The 16,869-nt window shown below is 41.7% G+C and overlaps 1 long non-coding RNA gene and 1 pseudogene across 1 annotated transcript in view; both read right to left on the bottom strand.

Annotated features, from left to right (window-relative positions):
• Nucleotides 1-14,154, bottom strand: part of LOC150040879 (uncharacterized) — a 117,145-nt gene extending 102,991 nt beyond the window's left edge. Inside the window, exon 1 of the long non-coding RNA XR_016533874.1 lies at nucleotides 13,876-14,154. This is a non-coding gene — a long non-coding RNA (uncharacterized LOC150040879). The remainder of the gene's footprint in view (nucleotides 1-13,875) is intronic.
• Nucleotides 14,155-15,548: 1,394 nt separating this feature from the next.
• On the bottom strand, nucleotides 15,549-16,467 carry LOC150040878 (endoplasmic reticulum-Golgi intermediate compartment protein 2 pseudogene; annotated as a pseudogene).
• Nucleotides 16,468-16,869: the final 402 nt, after the last annotated feature.

The raw sequence follows: 16,869 nt of genomic DNA, 5'->3' as shown, positions 1-16,869 counted from the left end.
GTGCATGCTAGGCAAGCACTCTTGCCACTAGGCCAAATTCCGGGCCCCCAGTTCTTTTTTGTATCATTATACTGTGGCATGTATTTCCTGATGGTCTTTGTCTTCCTTTCTTTTTCTTTTTTAAAAATGTATTGTCAGGATAATGTATAGAGGGGTTACATTACATTCGTTAGGTAAGAGGTACATTACTTCTCATACATTGATAACCCTTGTCTTCATTTTGTCTCCCTGATCTTTGTCTTAAAAAATGTTGGGTGCTGGTGGCTCTCACCCATAATCCTAGCTAATGAGGAGACTGAGATCTGAGGATCAAAGTTCAAAGTCAGCCCGAGCACAAAAGTCTGTGAAATCCATATCTTCAATTAATCGCCAGAAAGCCGGAAGTGGCGCCATGGCTAAAGTGGTAGAGCACTAGCCCTAACTTGAAGAGCTCAGGGTCAGTGCCCAAGCCTAGAGTTCAAGCCCCACCACCAACAACAAAAAGTACAGCCTGTTTGTTGTTGGCATTTTCTTTTATTTCTTAACTGTTCAGGTGCCAGCTCTTCTCCATATCACTCTGTTGTGGCATATGTTTTCTTGGTGGTCTTTATCTATCTTAAACAAAGATGATGGGAAACCTGAGATTCACATAAGGGATATAAATAGATCACCAGGAGTCTTTACCAGGCCTCACTCCCTACCCCCTTTACTAAAAAGTCCATATTCTGCTCCACTGTCTCCTTTCATTTCCTGGGAAATATATGGACCAGACCTCATATGACATAAAGGCAGCTCTCACAGCCAAGGTTTCTAGTTGAGGCTCTATCAACCTGTCAGTTGCTCAGGCAATCGCTCATGTTCTAATTATCTTTGCCTCTGCCCTCACATTTCCTGACTTGTAATTCTTTGTTTGCTGGAGAATAAAGAGCTTCAGACCTCTAGAATTTAGGGAAACAATACATAATAAATAAGGCAATAAAAACATAAACTGAGTTTCTACCTTTTCTTTGCAGACTTTGTGTACATACCCAGTGATCCCTAGTACCCTTTCTAGAAAAGGAAATGGCTTCTACGTCAAGCAGCTGACAGGACTGAAGTGGTGGGAACTCCTGGGCAACAAAGAATGAAATATTCCTCAGCAGATCAATCCATAAAGAAATTGTGGTACAGGCACAGGAGGAGGGAGAGGGAGAGGGAGAATGGAGGAGAGAGAGAGAGAGAGAGAGAGAGAGAGAGAGAGAGAGAGAGAGAGAGAGAGAGAGAGAGAGAGAATTCCTTTATTACTTTTAAGACCAGATGCTTAAGTTTTTGTGCACATGAAATAAGCAGCATAGAGACAAAAGCATTGCCTGATTCCACTACTATGCAGTATATTTTAAAGCTGAATGCATATGGCTGAATGCATCAGTGGTTACTAGGAGTGGAAACTGCAGGAATGGGGAAATGTAGATGAAATCGTAATATGCAGAACTCACATGGAATAACTAAATCTGGACTTCTAATGTATGACACCAGACTGGGATTTCATACCACTTTACCACTAATAATAATCATCTCAGTGGGCAATGCATTTTTCCCAAAATATTTTTACACCAATGAATAAGTAGGAGTCTATACTTTTGTCCTATGTATTTCTTAACTTTTCGCTTTGAATTTGCTGATTAATTTTCTGTCTGAAGGCTGAGTAAAAATGCTGAAAATGGTTTTTCCTCCCTCTCCTTTCCGCTCCTCTCCCCTGCTCATTCCTCTCTTCTCTTTTCTTTTTGATGCAGTTCCTGGGCTTGAATTTAGCATGTGGACTCTCCCCAAGATTTTCTAGTCAAGATTCATCCTCTATCACTTGAGCCACAGCTCCACTTCTGGTTTGTTTTGGTGATTAACTGGCAATAAGAGTGCCATAGACTTTGCTGTTCAGGGGCTGTGACTTTGGCCTGGTGGTAAATTGCTTGCCTAGCATGCACGAAGACACAGGTTCAATTCCTCAGTATCACAAACATAGATCAGGCCAGAAGTGGTGCTGTGGCTCAAGTGGTAGAGAGCCAGCCTTGAGGAAGCCCAAGGACAGTGCTCAGGACTGGCAAAACAAAACCAAAAAACCTCAATGACTTTCCTGCTCAGGTTGGATTTGAACGTTAATCCTCAGAACTCAGCCTTCTGAATAGTTAGGACTCCAGGCATGACCCACTGGAGTCCTGCTGAAAATCTAATACATAAACATATGGGTTTTATCAAAGGCAGGTTCGTCCCTTGCAAATATGAACCTAATACATATCAGATATGTTTGGAAATATCAGCAACCACAGTCATACAATAAATAGTGTTAACAATCATAAATCAAGCAAATTTCACGTGATTAAAATCCATTTTTCTCTCTCTATCCCCTTAATACTCATCAACCTCAGACAAAATATGATTGAGTTTCTTGGTATTCATTTTGTTAATCTGTCACTTAATTGTTCAAACAAGTTACACCATTGGAATCCAGCCCTGCCTATAACAAAGGTAAGATTGTTTTTGAGGGCCGGGAGTCTGGCCTAGTGATAGAGTGTTTGCCTAGCATGCACGAAGACCCGGGTTTGATTCCTCGGTACCACATACATAGAAAAAAGCCAGAAATGGTGCTGAGGCTCAAGTGGTAGAGCTCTAGTCTTGAAAAAGTCCAAGGACAGTGCTCAGGCCCTGAGCTCAAGCCCAGGACTGGCAAAAAAAAAAGATTTTTTTTAATATATGCATATGTAAACATTATAGTTTTTTTGCCAGTCCTGGGCTTGACCTCAGGGCTTGAGCACTGTCCTTGGACTTTCTCAAGACTCTACCACTTGAGCCTCAGCACCACTTTCGGCTTTTTGCTAAGTATGTGGGGTACCGAGGAATCGAACCCGGGTCTTCGTGCATGCTAGGCAAGCACTCTACCACTAGGCCAAACTCCCGGCCCTCATTATAGTTTTTTACCTAGTGTGAGAATCTGTGAATGCTGACAATTTAGACATAACTTGCACATTTACTGTGGCCTGTTCTGGGATGAGCTTCCAGGCTATGAGAGCTCTGTTCTATAAAGACTTCATGGTCAGGTGAGAGGTTTGAGCTGGTTGGGTGCATCTGTTCTGGTGTGAAGTACCTGTTGTGTGGTTTGGGAAATATGCATAAAGTGTACCCTAACTGCACATTTCCCATTCTGTGATTCCCAGATACAGCTGTTGCTGCATCAGGAATCTGATATTAGTTTGTTTCCTGTTCTGAGGATCATAGTTGGGTTATGTACTTCTCTGGATCTTTGGAAACAGGGAGAATACACATAAAACACAGCAGATCCTTTGGGGGACCACTGACCTCCCTAAGCAAGGCTGAAAGCGCCCTTGGCTATGTGCAAAGGCATCATGCCAGAGATGGCTAACTGGCAAGGGCCATTTAGGCAGAGTGCAGAGCCATGAATACAAGAACAGAGGCCCTAGGGCCAAGAGCGTGGCCTAGTGGTAGAGCGATCACCTAGCATGCATGAAGCCCTGGGATCCATTTCCCAGTACCACATACACAGAAAAAGCTGGAAGTGGTGCTATGGCTCAGGTGGTAGAGCTCTAGCCTTGAGAAAAATCAAGGGCATCACCCAGGCCATGAGTTCAAGCCCTAGGACTGACAAAAAGTTAAAAAACAAAAAACAAACAAGAACAGAGGCCCTGGCCCCTAACATATACCTTTACCCAGACCAAGGTCAGAAAGTAGCCAGATTACTCAAGGATGTTAGTTTAAAGCTGATTTAGCTTGGGATTACTTTTCTACCAGAATGATGTCTGCTCTGTCAGACAGAAAACTTATTTACTCATCGCTAGTTATGTACAAAGATTATTGCCTTTCCTAAGACATCATGCTGGATAATAAAAACTGCTTAGAGATGAACTAGGAGCCTTTGTCCTCAAAGTTGGAGTGCCCCCTGTTTTCCCAGCTTGGTTTCCTGAGATTCTCTCTCTCTCCCTCTGAATAGGGATAGATGGCGAATTGACAGGCCCGTGAGAAAGTGGCCTTTTCTCTAGAAAGCGTGGGTGTCCTGGGCTAAGAGGGCCATGGTTAGAATAGTTGATAGTGAATGCTCATTCTCCCACTACACCCTGGAACAGGCAGAACCTGCTGTCAGTTTGACGTTTCCCCTAGAGAGTGTAAAAATTGATATAGTTGGGGCTGGGAGTTTGGCCTAGTGGTAGAGTGCTTGCCTAAGCATGCATGAAGGCCAGGGTTTGATTCCTCGGTAACACATACATAGAAAAAAAGCTGGAGTGGTGATGTGGCTCAATTGGTAGAGCTCTAGCCTTGAGAAACAGTCCAAGGACAGTGCTCAGGCCCGGAGTTCAAGCCCCATGACTGGCAAAAAAAATTGGCATTGTTACCTCTTTTGTCTATGGCCTCTACTAAGGGGAACTTAGGCTTTAGTAGAAACACTGTAGAATCACATGGATGTTCTGCTGATTAGGAAGACAAGTGATCTTGTGACCGATGTGAGAGCCCATAAATTTTATCAGATTCCTCACAAGGGGAGGAAAATTCAGTACACTGTTATAGTCTAAACTGATATATATGCGCACGTGCCTGTGTGTGTGTGTGTGTGTGTGTGTACACAATGGAATTTTACTAATGTATTAGGAAAAAGTTCATTTGCCAAAAATGGATGGCCCTGGAAAACAAATACATTAAGTGAAGGAAAGCATCGTGATATAAGGACACACTGGTTCTTTTTTTTCCACACTTGTTCTTATATGAGGACATTAGCTCTAATCGATAAAAATATCTATAGGTATGGTCTGGGAATGTGACTCAGAGGTAGAGTTGTTGCCTAGAATTCATGAAGCCCTGAGTTCAATTCTTCAATGCCACATAAACAGAAAAAAAACAAAAAGGGAGCTATCACTCAAGTAGTAGAGTACCAGACTTGAGCAAAATCAGCTCCAGGGACAGTGCCCAGGCCATGAGTTCAAGCCCCAGGACTGGAAAAAATACATATGTAAATATATACAGGATTATATGCACATGTAGACAAACACATTCAGTAAAGTATAGCATGGGAGAAATCCAATGGTGTAACTCCTTTGAACAACAAATAGATTAATAAAATGAATGGCAGGATGCTGGTTCTTAATATGTCAGGAAGCATGATGTCAAGGAAAAGAGGGGTGGAGGAATGAAGAAAGTACTGATGGAATATATCCAGAATATCCAATGTGAATATATGAAAAGAGGGATGGAAGAGTTGGGGAAGAATAATGATAGGTGACATTGATCAAGATGCATTATACAAATAAACTGACATGTAGACTTATAAGCCCTTTGTACAACTACACAAAGGAAAGTGGGAAAATTAAAAATAAAATATTATATGGATGCATTAATTATTTATGGGGGTATCATTATTCAAATACTTTTTGTTTTATACAGTTAATGTATTTACATAATGCTTTTCAATGTATGCACAGTGAAAAATGATTACCGTGGTGGAACACACAAGCCTTTTACCCTCTATAATTGTGTTTTAGGATCCTATTTTCAAAGAAGCCTTTCTCTGAAACCCCTGCTCTCACGGTCTAACTCCAATTGGTCAGTCCATGTAGGAAATCTGTAATAAGTCTCCATATAGTAAAACACAGTCTCAGAGAACCAGGCATTGGTGGCTCACGCCTGTAATTCTAGAACACAGTAAACTCAGATCTGAGAATTGTTGTTGAAAGCCAGCCCAGGCAGGAATGTCCAAGATACCCTTATCTCCAGTCAATTACCAGGAAGCTGGAAGTGGAGCTATTGCTCAGGGACAGGGCACAGGCTAAGATCCATGGTCTCAGGTAATGTTCTTTCACTCAAAAATTACAATTGTACCGTTATTATTAAGGTATTGTGCAGAGAATTTATTATTTCACAATTCAGGTGGTGATCGTAATTCATTCTCTACAATGTTACTTCTTCCTTCCTTTACCCCTTCTCATCCCCGCCCACAAGTTGCATACTTCATTTCCACATAGTAGTACATAGTGAATACCATGACTGTATTTGGTTTCCTCTCCTCTCTCCATTTTTGGGAGCCCTCTTTCCCCTCATAAAGACAAAAAAAAGGAAAACAGCACAGATAACACCCAGGCCTAGATATATAGCCTCTGACAATATTCCCATTTTACACATCACCCTGAAGTGGTGTGCTGCTAAAATAGAAATGATTCTTCTTACTCATCTATCTTGTTGGTTTAAAATATCTGTATCACATACCATAGTATAATCAACGATTAAAAATAAATACACAAATAGGTAATGAAATAAGAGGGGAGCAGAGGCTAGACTACCACGAATACGCAGCCAGCTTGACCTACATAGTGACCAGGCTACATAGCAAAACTCAGCCTCCAAACATGGGGGAAATAGAGTGAAAACAGTTTTTGCCAGTCCTGGTTTGAACTCAGGGCCTGAGCACTGTCCTTGGGCTTTCTCGAGGCTAGAGTTCTACTATTTCAGCCACAGCACCACTTCTGGCTTTTTCTATGTATGTGATACCAAGGTCTCGAATCAGGGTCTTTGTGCATGCTAGGCAAGCACTCTACCACTAGGCCAAACTCCCAGCCCTGAAAACATTTTTTAACTTTTGCTGTATTTTGCTTTGCTTTGCCAGAGATCAATCTCAGGGGCTCACCCATCCTGGCAGGCAAGTGTTTGACCACTAGGGCCTGTCTCCACGTATAAGCTAATTTGTGATGGCCTTAAAGTGTAGCTCAGTAGTAGAGCACTTACCAAGGTTTGAGAGTTCCAAGTTTCCATCCTCACCATTGTCACACACAAAACTCCTCCGGAACTATGGCTCAGGGCTGTGTGCTTTTGTCTTCTAGAAAATGGCTGATCACCAAAACCACCCTCCCCCACAGGAAGCAGATGGAGGCTTACTAAATGTCCACTCTTGGTTATGACTCCCTTAACACGGGGGAATGTCAGGTCTTCCTATTCATGGTGCTGTGAGTAGTCTTTCTATTCATAGTACTGAACTCATATAGACTCAGAGCTCCTCTGAATACAAAATAACCCCAGCCCTATCCAGCTGACCTCCCCACCCATGACAGTTATGTCCCGCGCTGTGAAAATGAAAAGCACGAGCAGCACCACACAAACACTGGTCTTCACATTAGAGCACTCTGTCCTTGCTGCGGCTGAATGCATACAAATTCTTTTTGAATTCAATTTAATTTTATTGTCAGGGTGATGTACAGAGGGGTTACAGTGACATGTGTAAGGTAGTGAGTACATTTCTTTTGGAACATTGTTACCTCCTCTCATGTTCTTTTTCCACCTTACTTTCCCCCAACCCTTAAGCTGTAGAGTGGCCAGGCTCAAAACAGTGTTGAAGGCCAGGAGTGTCGACTAGTGGTAGAGTGCTTACCTAGCACATAGAAAGCCATGGGTTTGATTCCTTGGTACCACGTTCACACAGAAAGCTAAAAGTGGAGCTGTGGCTCATGTGGTAGAGCACTAGCTTTGGGCAAAAGGTGTGCATGACTAGTGCCCAGGTCCTGAGTTCAAGCCCCCCCCAAAAGTTGACCGGGTTCTCTTGGTGTCATCTCCCTATATAATCACAAGTTCCACTTCATAATAGGAATAAAAGTTGCTGAAGTGTTTTCAAGGAAGGCAACATTTCCTGAATGGAAACATGAGAAGCTCTCCCTGAGCTCATTGGGACTCAGATCCTGATGTGAGTTAAGAATAGACATGTTTTTAGTGGGGTCTGAGGTCATAGCATGCAAGTATTTAGAGCATTTTCATGAAAAATATGCAAGCTGCCAGCTGGGAGGAAGGAGGCATCAGTACTTATCCTATTTGCTCTAGTCTACTACAGAATCAAAAAATTAGAATTACTCACAGATTTCCATTGAATTCCTCATACACATTCTATACATTGAGATGCCATATAGGGCATATTGGTTTGTGTGTCTATCTGAGTATGTCTGGGTTGTTTTGTCAGTATTGTTCCCAAAGGTCAATGCATAGCCATGCATGGCTAACCCTCTCCATCTCTGCAATAGGGAGAAATATCAGAGAAGAAGATTTTTGTATTTTCTTTTATTTTTAATATATGTTTATTGTAATTAATAGAAGGGTTACATTATATTCGCCAGATAGAAGGTGCATTACTTCACACACATGGATACCCCTTCTCATGTTTTTGTCCCCATTTCCCTCTCCCCACCCTCTCCCCTCATCTTGTTTTCCCCCCTTCCCTATCCTATTTCAAATAAACAAATAAACACATACACAATATATCAGATAACAATTTTGTATTTTAAAATGCAGGATTTCAACAGATACCTGTTAAGGGTGAGTACTTTCTCTTTATACACCATAAAATTAGGAAAAGGGAAGGAGTGTGTCAAAGGCGGTTGAGAATGTTGAAGGGGATGACAGTGTTTAAGATGTGTAGCTGTATTGAATGGCACCTCAGTTTTACAACCACAAAAAGTTAATACAACTTTTTTTTAAAGAAATTGTCAATGATTTAATTTGCCAGTCTTGGGGCTTGAATTTAGGGCCTGGGCACTGTCCTTGAGCTTTCTCAAGGCTAGCATTAGCAACTGTACCTCCCTTGCCATTACTATTCTTCCATGACCTCTTTTCAATTCAAGCTGCAAATTTTCAAAATCTTTTCAACCTGCAATTTTCCCTCTGGATTAGCCATCAATACATATACCATCAATACACATTCTATATCGCAAAACGTTTGCTACCTTGAAATATGCCTTACCAAATAATCTAGTCCATCACTTTAGAACTTGAACTCGCTACAGAATTAGCACCTGGACACTATGTACCCAAACATTTAGACACCATGTAACAAGTGGTATTTCTGTCCCAATATACATATGGTGCCATCATCTGAACTTAAAACTTCATCATCCTGACATTTATTGTGCATATTTTCCCTCAGGATTCACATCAGCTAAAGACAAACCAGATTTATTCATTAAGCTCATATAAGCACTTGATTCCAATTTTCTGTATTTCTCAGCTACCTGTTTTTATATCATGAATTTAGGTTTAAAAGCTAGTTTCCTGACTTACGTCAGTACAACACTCTCTTGATGGCCATAGTGGCAATAATGAGGCTTGAAATCAGGTAGAGAGAGTCCTCCAATATGCATAATTTTGAATGAAGTTGATAAGTTATTCTATTCCCTTTATTTTCCCCCCTCCCGTTTTTTTGTGTGTCATGGGGCTTGAACTCGCCTGGGTGTTGTTCCTGAGCTCTTCAGCTCAAGGCTACATCCTACCCTTGAGCCAAGCCCCAAGGGTGATAGCCTTGAGGTTAAGGACTCAGGGACAGTGCCCAGGCCCAGAGTTCAAGCCCCACAACCGAAAAAAAGAAAGAAAGAAATCTTCACCTAATACACATTCCAGATGTTTGTAAATATCAGCAGCAACAATTACACTACAGTGATAAAATTCATAAATCAAGCAAAACAATTACCAGGGATAGGAGTGTGGCCTAGTGATAGAGTGCATGCCTAGCATTCACAAAGACTTATGGTCAATTCCCTGGTACCACATAAACAGAAAAAGCTGGAAGTGGTATCCTGGCTCAAGTGGTAGAACACTAGCCTTGAGAAAGCCCAAGCGGGGTGCTCAGGCCCTGAGTTCAAGCCCCAGGACTGGCAAAAGAAAAAAAACAAAACAGCCCTTGTTTATAATTGAAGATGAGTTCTGTCCATTTATTTCTCCTCATTCCTTTAATACTATCTCTCCTTAGACAAAACTTGATTCAGATCCGTGGTACTCATTTCATGAATATGTCACTTAATTGTTCAAACAAGTTACAGTATTTGTAACCAGCACTGCTAGTTTCTACATATGCATGTGGCCCCAAATATGTATTCATGTATGTGTGCAACTTAGATATAACTTTCCACATCAAAGTGTGAGCTCTTCCATGGTGTTCTGCAAGGATATGAGGGCTCTGAACTTGTGTGCAGGATGAGAGACCTGGGCTGTCAGATGCATCTGTCCTGCTGTGAAGTATCTGCTATGTGTTTTAGGTACTCCATATAGAACATACTATACCTGCACATTTCCCATTGCAGGATTCCCAGATTCAACTTTTTCTGCATCAGGAACCTAACAGTGTCTACTTTGTTTCCTATTCTAAAGATTATGGTATGATTGCATGCTTCTCTGGATGTTTGCAAAAAGGAAGTGGGCATGTGAATAATATAGCAGGTTCTCAGGAAGAACCATTCACACTAGGCCACCTGGGATAGGGGAGACATATCACTGTGGATGGCCTGTGGGGTTGTGGCCTACTCCCTATCCAGAATAGGTACAATGTGCTAACAGAGTGATCATTAGAATGAGCAATAGTGAACGAGGCTTATTCAAACAGTTGGTATCATGTCAGGCAGAACCAGCTGTCAGTTTAACCTCTCCCCCAGACAGGATAAAAAATGGCACAGTTACTTCCTTAAGTCTGTGGCCTCTGCTAAGGACAACTCAGGAATCAAATAGAAACACTGCAGAGGAGCCACAAGCATGACCTAGTGGTAGAGTGCTTGCCTAGCATGCATGAAGCCCTGGGTTCAATTCCTTAGTACCACATACACAGAAAAAGCTGGAAGTGGTGCTTTGGTTCAACTGTCCTTGAGAAAGCTCAAGGACAGTTCGCAGGCCCTGAGTTCAAGCCCCAGGACTGGCAAAAGAAGAAAGAAAAGAAACACTGGAGAATCACTTGGGTATTCCCGCTTATTATGAAGACAGCTGATCTTGGCATCACAGAGGGCTACATAGACCAGTTAGTGTATTAGACTCCTCACAAGGGAAAGATAACTCTAGAAACTGTCATTACAGAGAACTCTGATTGTATCTGACAGTCATCTTACTAAGAACAATTCACTAAAGTCACTTGCACAATTATTTTCAGTGCTGCTAGTGCAGCAAGTTAAATTATATGAGCAGCCTAGAGGTCATTCAACTGGCACATGGAGCAAGAAGATGTGATGTGTGTGTATGTGTGTGTGTGTGTGTGTGTGTCTTTCTGTCTGTCTGTATGTGAATCCACAATAGAATTTTGCTCATTCATTAGGAAATTGTTGATGTCATTAGGACAAAAATGCCTGCACCTAGAAAAAAATATATTAAGTGAAGGACATGAGGCCTAGAGACAAATGATACCTGTGTTTTCTCATATATAAAAATTCCATCTAATTTATTAAAAATATATGTATATATACAGAGTCATAGTACAGGTACACAAACATATTAATTAATGTATGGCCTAGGCAGGGGAGAATTCCAATGGTGTAACTCCTTTGAATGATTAACTGACAGATGAATACAATGAATACAAGGAAGTTGGTACTTTAAGTGTCGAGGGGGGTGATTTGAAGTGAAGGAGTAGATGAATAAAAGGAATAGAAGTGAGAAAATGCCCAGAATATTCAATGTAAATAAGTGAAAACAAAAATGAGGAAAATGGAGAGGGGGACAGGTGAGAATGGGAGAGATGGAGAATAATGAAAATAGTGATATTAATCAAGATGTATTGTACGAATAAACTAAAATATTGATTTGTAACCCCTTTGCAAATGTACCTAAAGTTAAGAAAAATATAATAATAAAAAGAATCTTATCTGTATGGTTTATTTTATGGCAGTGCTGTTATTTATTTATACTTGCTTTTACTTTATGTGGTTAAGACATTCAACTTGATGCTTTGTAATATATGCACAGTGAAAAATGATTAGACTCCCTTCTATAGCTTCAGAGAGGAAGGAAGAGCCTTTGGCTTCATAGTCTCTATCACTCTTTGTGAAATCTTGCTGAGTGCAATGTGACTGGAGAGCTGTCAGAACGATCAGGAGATCTGGACTTTCGAGAGGACCTATGAAGTTGTGGATATGAAAAATAGCAGTTCATGATTGCCAAGCAGGGAGAAAATAAAGACGCAGACACTTGGATTGAATCAAGAATCCATCAATTATTCTTTCTGTAACTTGAGCATATTACTTAACCTCTGCATGACTCAACTGCCACAATATTTTGCCTTTTAAATAGTTTTGGCTTTCCTGATGATCAAACCCAAAAACTCTCTCTTCTACCACTACCACTATTCCCTGTCCCCAACTGTAAGTCAATTATGATGGCCTTAAAGTGCAGATAATAATAGAGCACCTGCAAAGCTTTTTTTTTTGCCAGTCGTTGGGCTTGAATTCAGGCCCAAGCATTGTCCTTGGGCTTTCCTCAAGGTTAGAGCTCTACCACTTGAGCCACAGCACCACTTCCAGCTTTTTCTATATATGTGGTACCGAGGAATCAAACCTTGGTCTTCGTGCATGCTAGGCAAGCACAGTACGTCTAGGCCAAACTGCTGGCCAACTTGCAAATTTTTGAGAGACAGAAATTAATTCCATCCCCACACTGTCTCACACAAAAGCCACCTCATTTAAGCCAGAGAACCGTGGCTCATACATATAATAGCTCTACTCAGAAGTCCTAGATCTGAAGATCATGGATCAAAGTCAGCACAGAAAGCCCTTTTTCTCTTATAACAAATTTATCATCCAAAATACAGAAAGGGGGCTATGGCTCAAATGGTAGAGGCCCAGAACTGAGTGAAAAAGTTAGGAAGGCGGTGCTTTGGCCCTGAGTTTAAGACAGAGTGCTGATTTTAAAAATTCACCTCATTTTGTAAAATGAGGATGTTGGTGATATGTGGAACAATTTATTTATTTATTTATTTATTTATTTATTTTGCCAGTTCTAGGCTTGAGCTCAGGGCCTGAGCACTGTCCTTGGACTTTCTCAAGGCTAGAGCTCTACCACTTGAGCCTCAGCACCACTTCCAGCTTTTTTCTATGTATGTGGTACCGAGGAATCGAACCCAGGTCTTCGTGCATGCTAGGCAAGTACTCTACCACTAGGCCAAACTCCTGGCCCCTGGAACAATTATTTATTTTGCCAGCTTAGTTATTGCCAGGGTAGAACCATGGACAAGAAGGACAAATATCCAGCTGCCTTTCACCTGGTTGAGAACTGTAAATTACACCTGCCTCCCTGAAATAAATAGTGATTAATAAAATTCAGGGACCAAGAGTTTGGCCTAGTGGTAGAATATTTGCCTTGCATGCACGAAGACCCGGGTTCGATTCCTTGGTACCACATACATAGACAAAAGCCAGAAACGGTGCTGAGGCTCAAGTGGTAGAGCTCTAGCTTTGAGAAAGTCCAAGGCAGTGCCCAGCCCCTGAGCTCAAGCCAAGGACTGGCAAAGAAAAATCACTGAGTACATTTTTCTTCTAAAAAATGGCTGCACATTTTTCTTCTAAAAAATGGCTGCCCACCAGGAGCTCCCCTCCCCCCCACAGGAATCAGATGGAGGCTTGCTAGCTGTTTATTCTATGCCATGACTCCCAGAACACTGAGGAATGTCAGGTCCTCCTATTCCTAGTACTTTATCCATCTCATGGAAGGTCTAATTCAATGGCATGTTTCTCCTCAACTATCAGAGATCAGAGAAAAACAGTCCTGGCATATTACACAGAGTGCCTCTGATTACAAAAACAACCCCTATCAAAGTTTATCTGCTCACCCACGGTGGGCCTGTCTCCATCCTATGAAACTGAAAAGTAAAATCAGTTCCATAGAGACATTGGAGTCCATATCTGGAATGTTTTGTTTTGCCTTTGACATCAGCCAGAATGCAAGCAACTTCTTGGTTAAGCTTTTCTTTTCTAGTCGGCTTCTTCAGCTCACACCAAAATACATAAACACACACACACACACACACACACACACACACACACACACACACACACACACACTTGTAAATATAAATCGTAAATAAATCAAATCAAAGAGCAAGAACCTATTCTTATATGCATACTTTAAACCAGAACATACCATCCAGAAGCAGGCACCATCTGGGGACCCCTCCCAGGTTTCCAGGGGTCCCACCACTGACATCACGCGTGGGCCTCCCAGAAGCTCCTCTGAAGACAGCCTCCTGTCTCCCCTTGGAACAATCCAGCTTGGTCCCGAGAGTTGGGCTGTTAGAAGGGTGGCCAAGACACCATCTTGGAGGAGCCGAAACCTGCCACGCATTCCAGGCACAGAAAGGGCCACAGGCCTTCCTTCTAGCTAGCAGGTCAGCCTCAGCCACAAAATGAGGGCTGACCTGTGTAAGGCTTTCCCTTCGCGCTCACCCAGGCCCCGCCCTCTGACCAATTCTTTCCCAGGGAGGACTCTCTATCTCTGAGTGTGGGCTCCTCTCTGTGGTCTTAACCCTTGAGTTCCCAGGCACAGCTGTGTTTGCAGATTTGAGCAGAGGAGGCAACATCAAGCAAGGGAACCAGGTGGCCAAACCTGCTTCAGAGGAAGGAAGGCAAGGATTCAGCTTCTTGAGTAGTTAGGATTACAGGCATGAGCCACAGGCATCCAGCTTGACATGATTCTTTTCATGAAAAAATAAAAATAAAAAAGGGAAGCAAAGAAACCAAACTCATTTGAATCATGCCTCACCATTGAGCCTCAGCCTGGCCATAGTAGTTCTGGCATAGAACAGCACAACTGGGTCTCATGAATGGAATGACAGGTTCTTACCATGAGAAATATTTTTTTTAATAAAAGAAAGAAAAACATGTCCATGAGATGTACCGCAACCTTGAAATTGGAGGAGAGAGTGTCAACTGAAGGAGTGGGGGCAGAAAGGCAGGGTAGACTGAGCACTGGTGATTCAAGACTGATCTCAGGAGGCTGAGATCTGAGGATCAAGGTTCAAAGCCAGCCGGGGCAGGAAAATCTGTAACAAACTTATCTCCAGTTAACCACGAGAAAACCAGAATTGGAGCTGTGGCTTAAAGTGGTAAAGATCACTAGCCTTGAGCAAAAGAACTCATGAACAGCAGCCCAGGCCCTGAGTTCAAGCCTCACCACTGACAAAAAGGCGAGGTAGCCTGAGCCACAGGAAAGCTGTTCACATCCTCCCATTAAAGGATGCAGAGGTGTGGACTGAAGCACCAATTACATCAGATGAGAACGTTGTAATTTTTTTATGTTTTACACCTTTTATTCTCACATCAGGTTTGTAAAAACAGAAGCGGGTGACATTTCTTTTTTTACAATTTTTTTTATTGTAATTAATAAAAGGGTTACATGATATTTGCCAGATAGAAGATACATTAATTCACATACATTGATACCCTTTCACATGTCTTGGTACCCATCAGCGGGTGACATTTCTACTTATAAAGGCCTTCTCCTTACCTGTGGCTTTTCTTGGTGGACAAGAGTCCCTGGGTATGAAAGAAGGAGAGGCTCATCCTGACACCCGTGTCCAACCAGCGCTGATTCGTGGGGTTTTCTCTTCTAGGACACTTGTGACAGACACAATATCAACAGGATTTCACATTGGGGTTTTTTTGTTCCTTTTTAAAAAAAAATAATTATGTTCCCAGTTTCTCATTCATACTTTTCTTTGTATATATTGCACAATAGTTGATTATTTTTTTAAAAAAAAAGGTTTTTAGGTCTCAGGCAAAAAAAAAAAAAGCTGTTCTCTTTCCTCTCAGGAGGTGCTAATGCGTATTATTTTCTAAAAGTGGTAAGTGGTTGTGTGGCCATCCTCAAAGGGGACTGAATGGACAGCTTTATAAGACCCAAGTCTGAAATGACAACAAATTATCTTGACTATAAAATTTCCAATTCCATGTAACATACCTGTTGTTGAAAAGATTCCTCCAAAAATACCTGAGTCTCACACAAAATTGTCAGAATGGCATATGATCCTCAGTCACGGTCACCATAAGAGAGCTGAGATTGTACTTCATGAAAATTCCAGAAACTCCATGGCTGCCTGCAGCATGGTTGATGATGTGCTCCCTTTCTGTGACAGAAAACTGATGTGTTTCTGCTGAACTTTTATATGTCTGGAGTTTTGTTGGCACACCTGTAATAAAATATTGGAACATCTGGTTGTGATCTATAGCAATGTTTTCAGTTCCATCCAGAGGATTAATAATTCCTGGAACCAACCTCTCCAAAAGACAGGTGATCTATTCTGTGAGAAAAGTTGTAGGAGTCATGGTTGACCAGTGCTGTCAAGTGAGCATGCCTTCGAAGATGTGGAATTGCCTTGCCCATGGTTATGTGAAAATTCCCTGCTACTTTGCTAACATTGAGAAGGCCTCGGATTCTGCATGCATGTGGAGACTGGGACAAGTCATCTTCCCAGGGCGGAAGAGCAGTGGATGAACTTTTAAAAGCCCTTTTGAATATCACATCCTGAAGAGAATGCTCTTCTTGTAGTCTACTCTGAATCAGCTGCAGCATCCTCTGCCACTCTTTTTGCTGTGGTGAAAGTTCAAATATTACTGGTTCATAAATAAGACCATCTGCAGAAGCAACCATTGTTCCTGCTAAATCCAATACATCTGCTCCAACATGCTGACACTTCATGGCAACAGTAATGTCTAAATTGATTTGCAATTTACTAGAAAAATCGTTGTCTAATACATATTCATACTTCATCCATGTATCTTGGTACTCGGAGAATTCCATTATTGTTCCATTATTGTCCATAGTAGTAAACGCTATCAGAGAAACTGTACCCGCACTGGGCAAGGTCTCTACATAGCTTTCGGAAACCTTCGGAAAGGCATTCAATTCTTCCACCAAATTTAAGGTTTTTTGTTTTTGTTTTTTTTTTATTCAGTCGCCTCATCTTCAGGAAAACCTTCCTCTCCTTCATATAGTCATGCTTGTGGTGCGGCCCCAGCCGACCTCCATGTTTCAGAGGAGCCCGGGTCTGAGAACTTTGTATTCTAACACTTCGGTTAGAAGTGGTCAGTATCCTCTCATTTGCAATCTTCAATGAGTAGATGGCCATGTTAGTAAACA

Source organism: Megascapheus bottae, chromosome X, assembly GCF_031878675.1.
Source record: "Megascapheus bottae isolate mThoBot1 chromosome X, mThoBot2.hap1, whole genome shotgun sequence".
Lineage (NCBI taxonomy): Eukaryota > Metazoa > Chordata > Mammalia > Rodentia > Geomyidae > Megascapheus > Megascapheus bottae.
The sequence above is the reverse complement of the archived record's forward strand: the minus strand, read 5'-3'. Positions and strand labels throughout refer to the sequence as shown.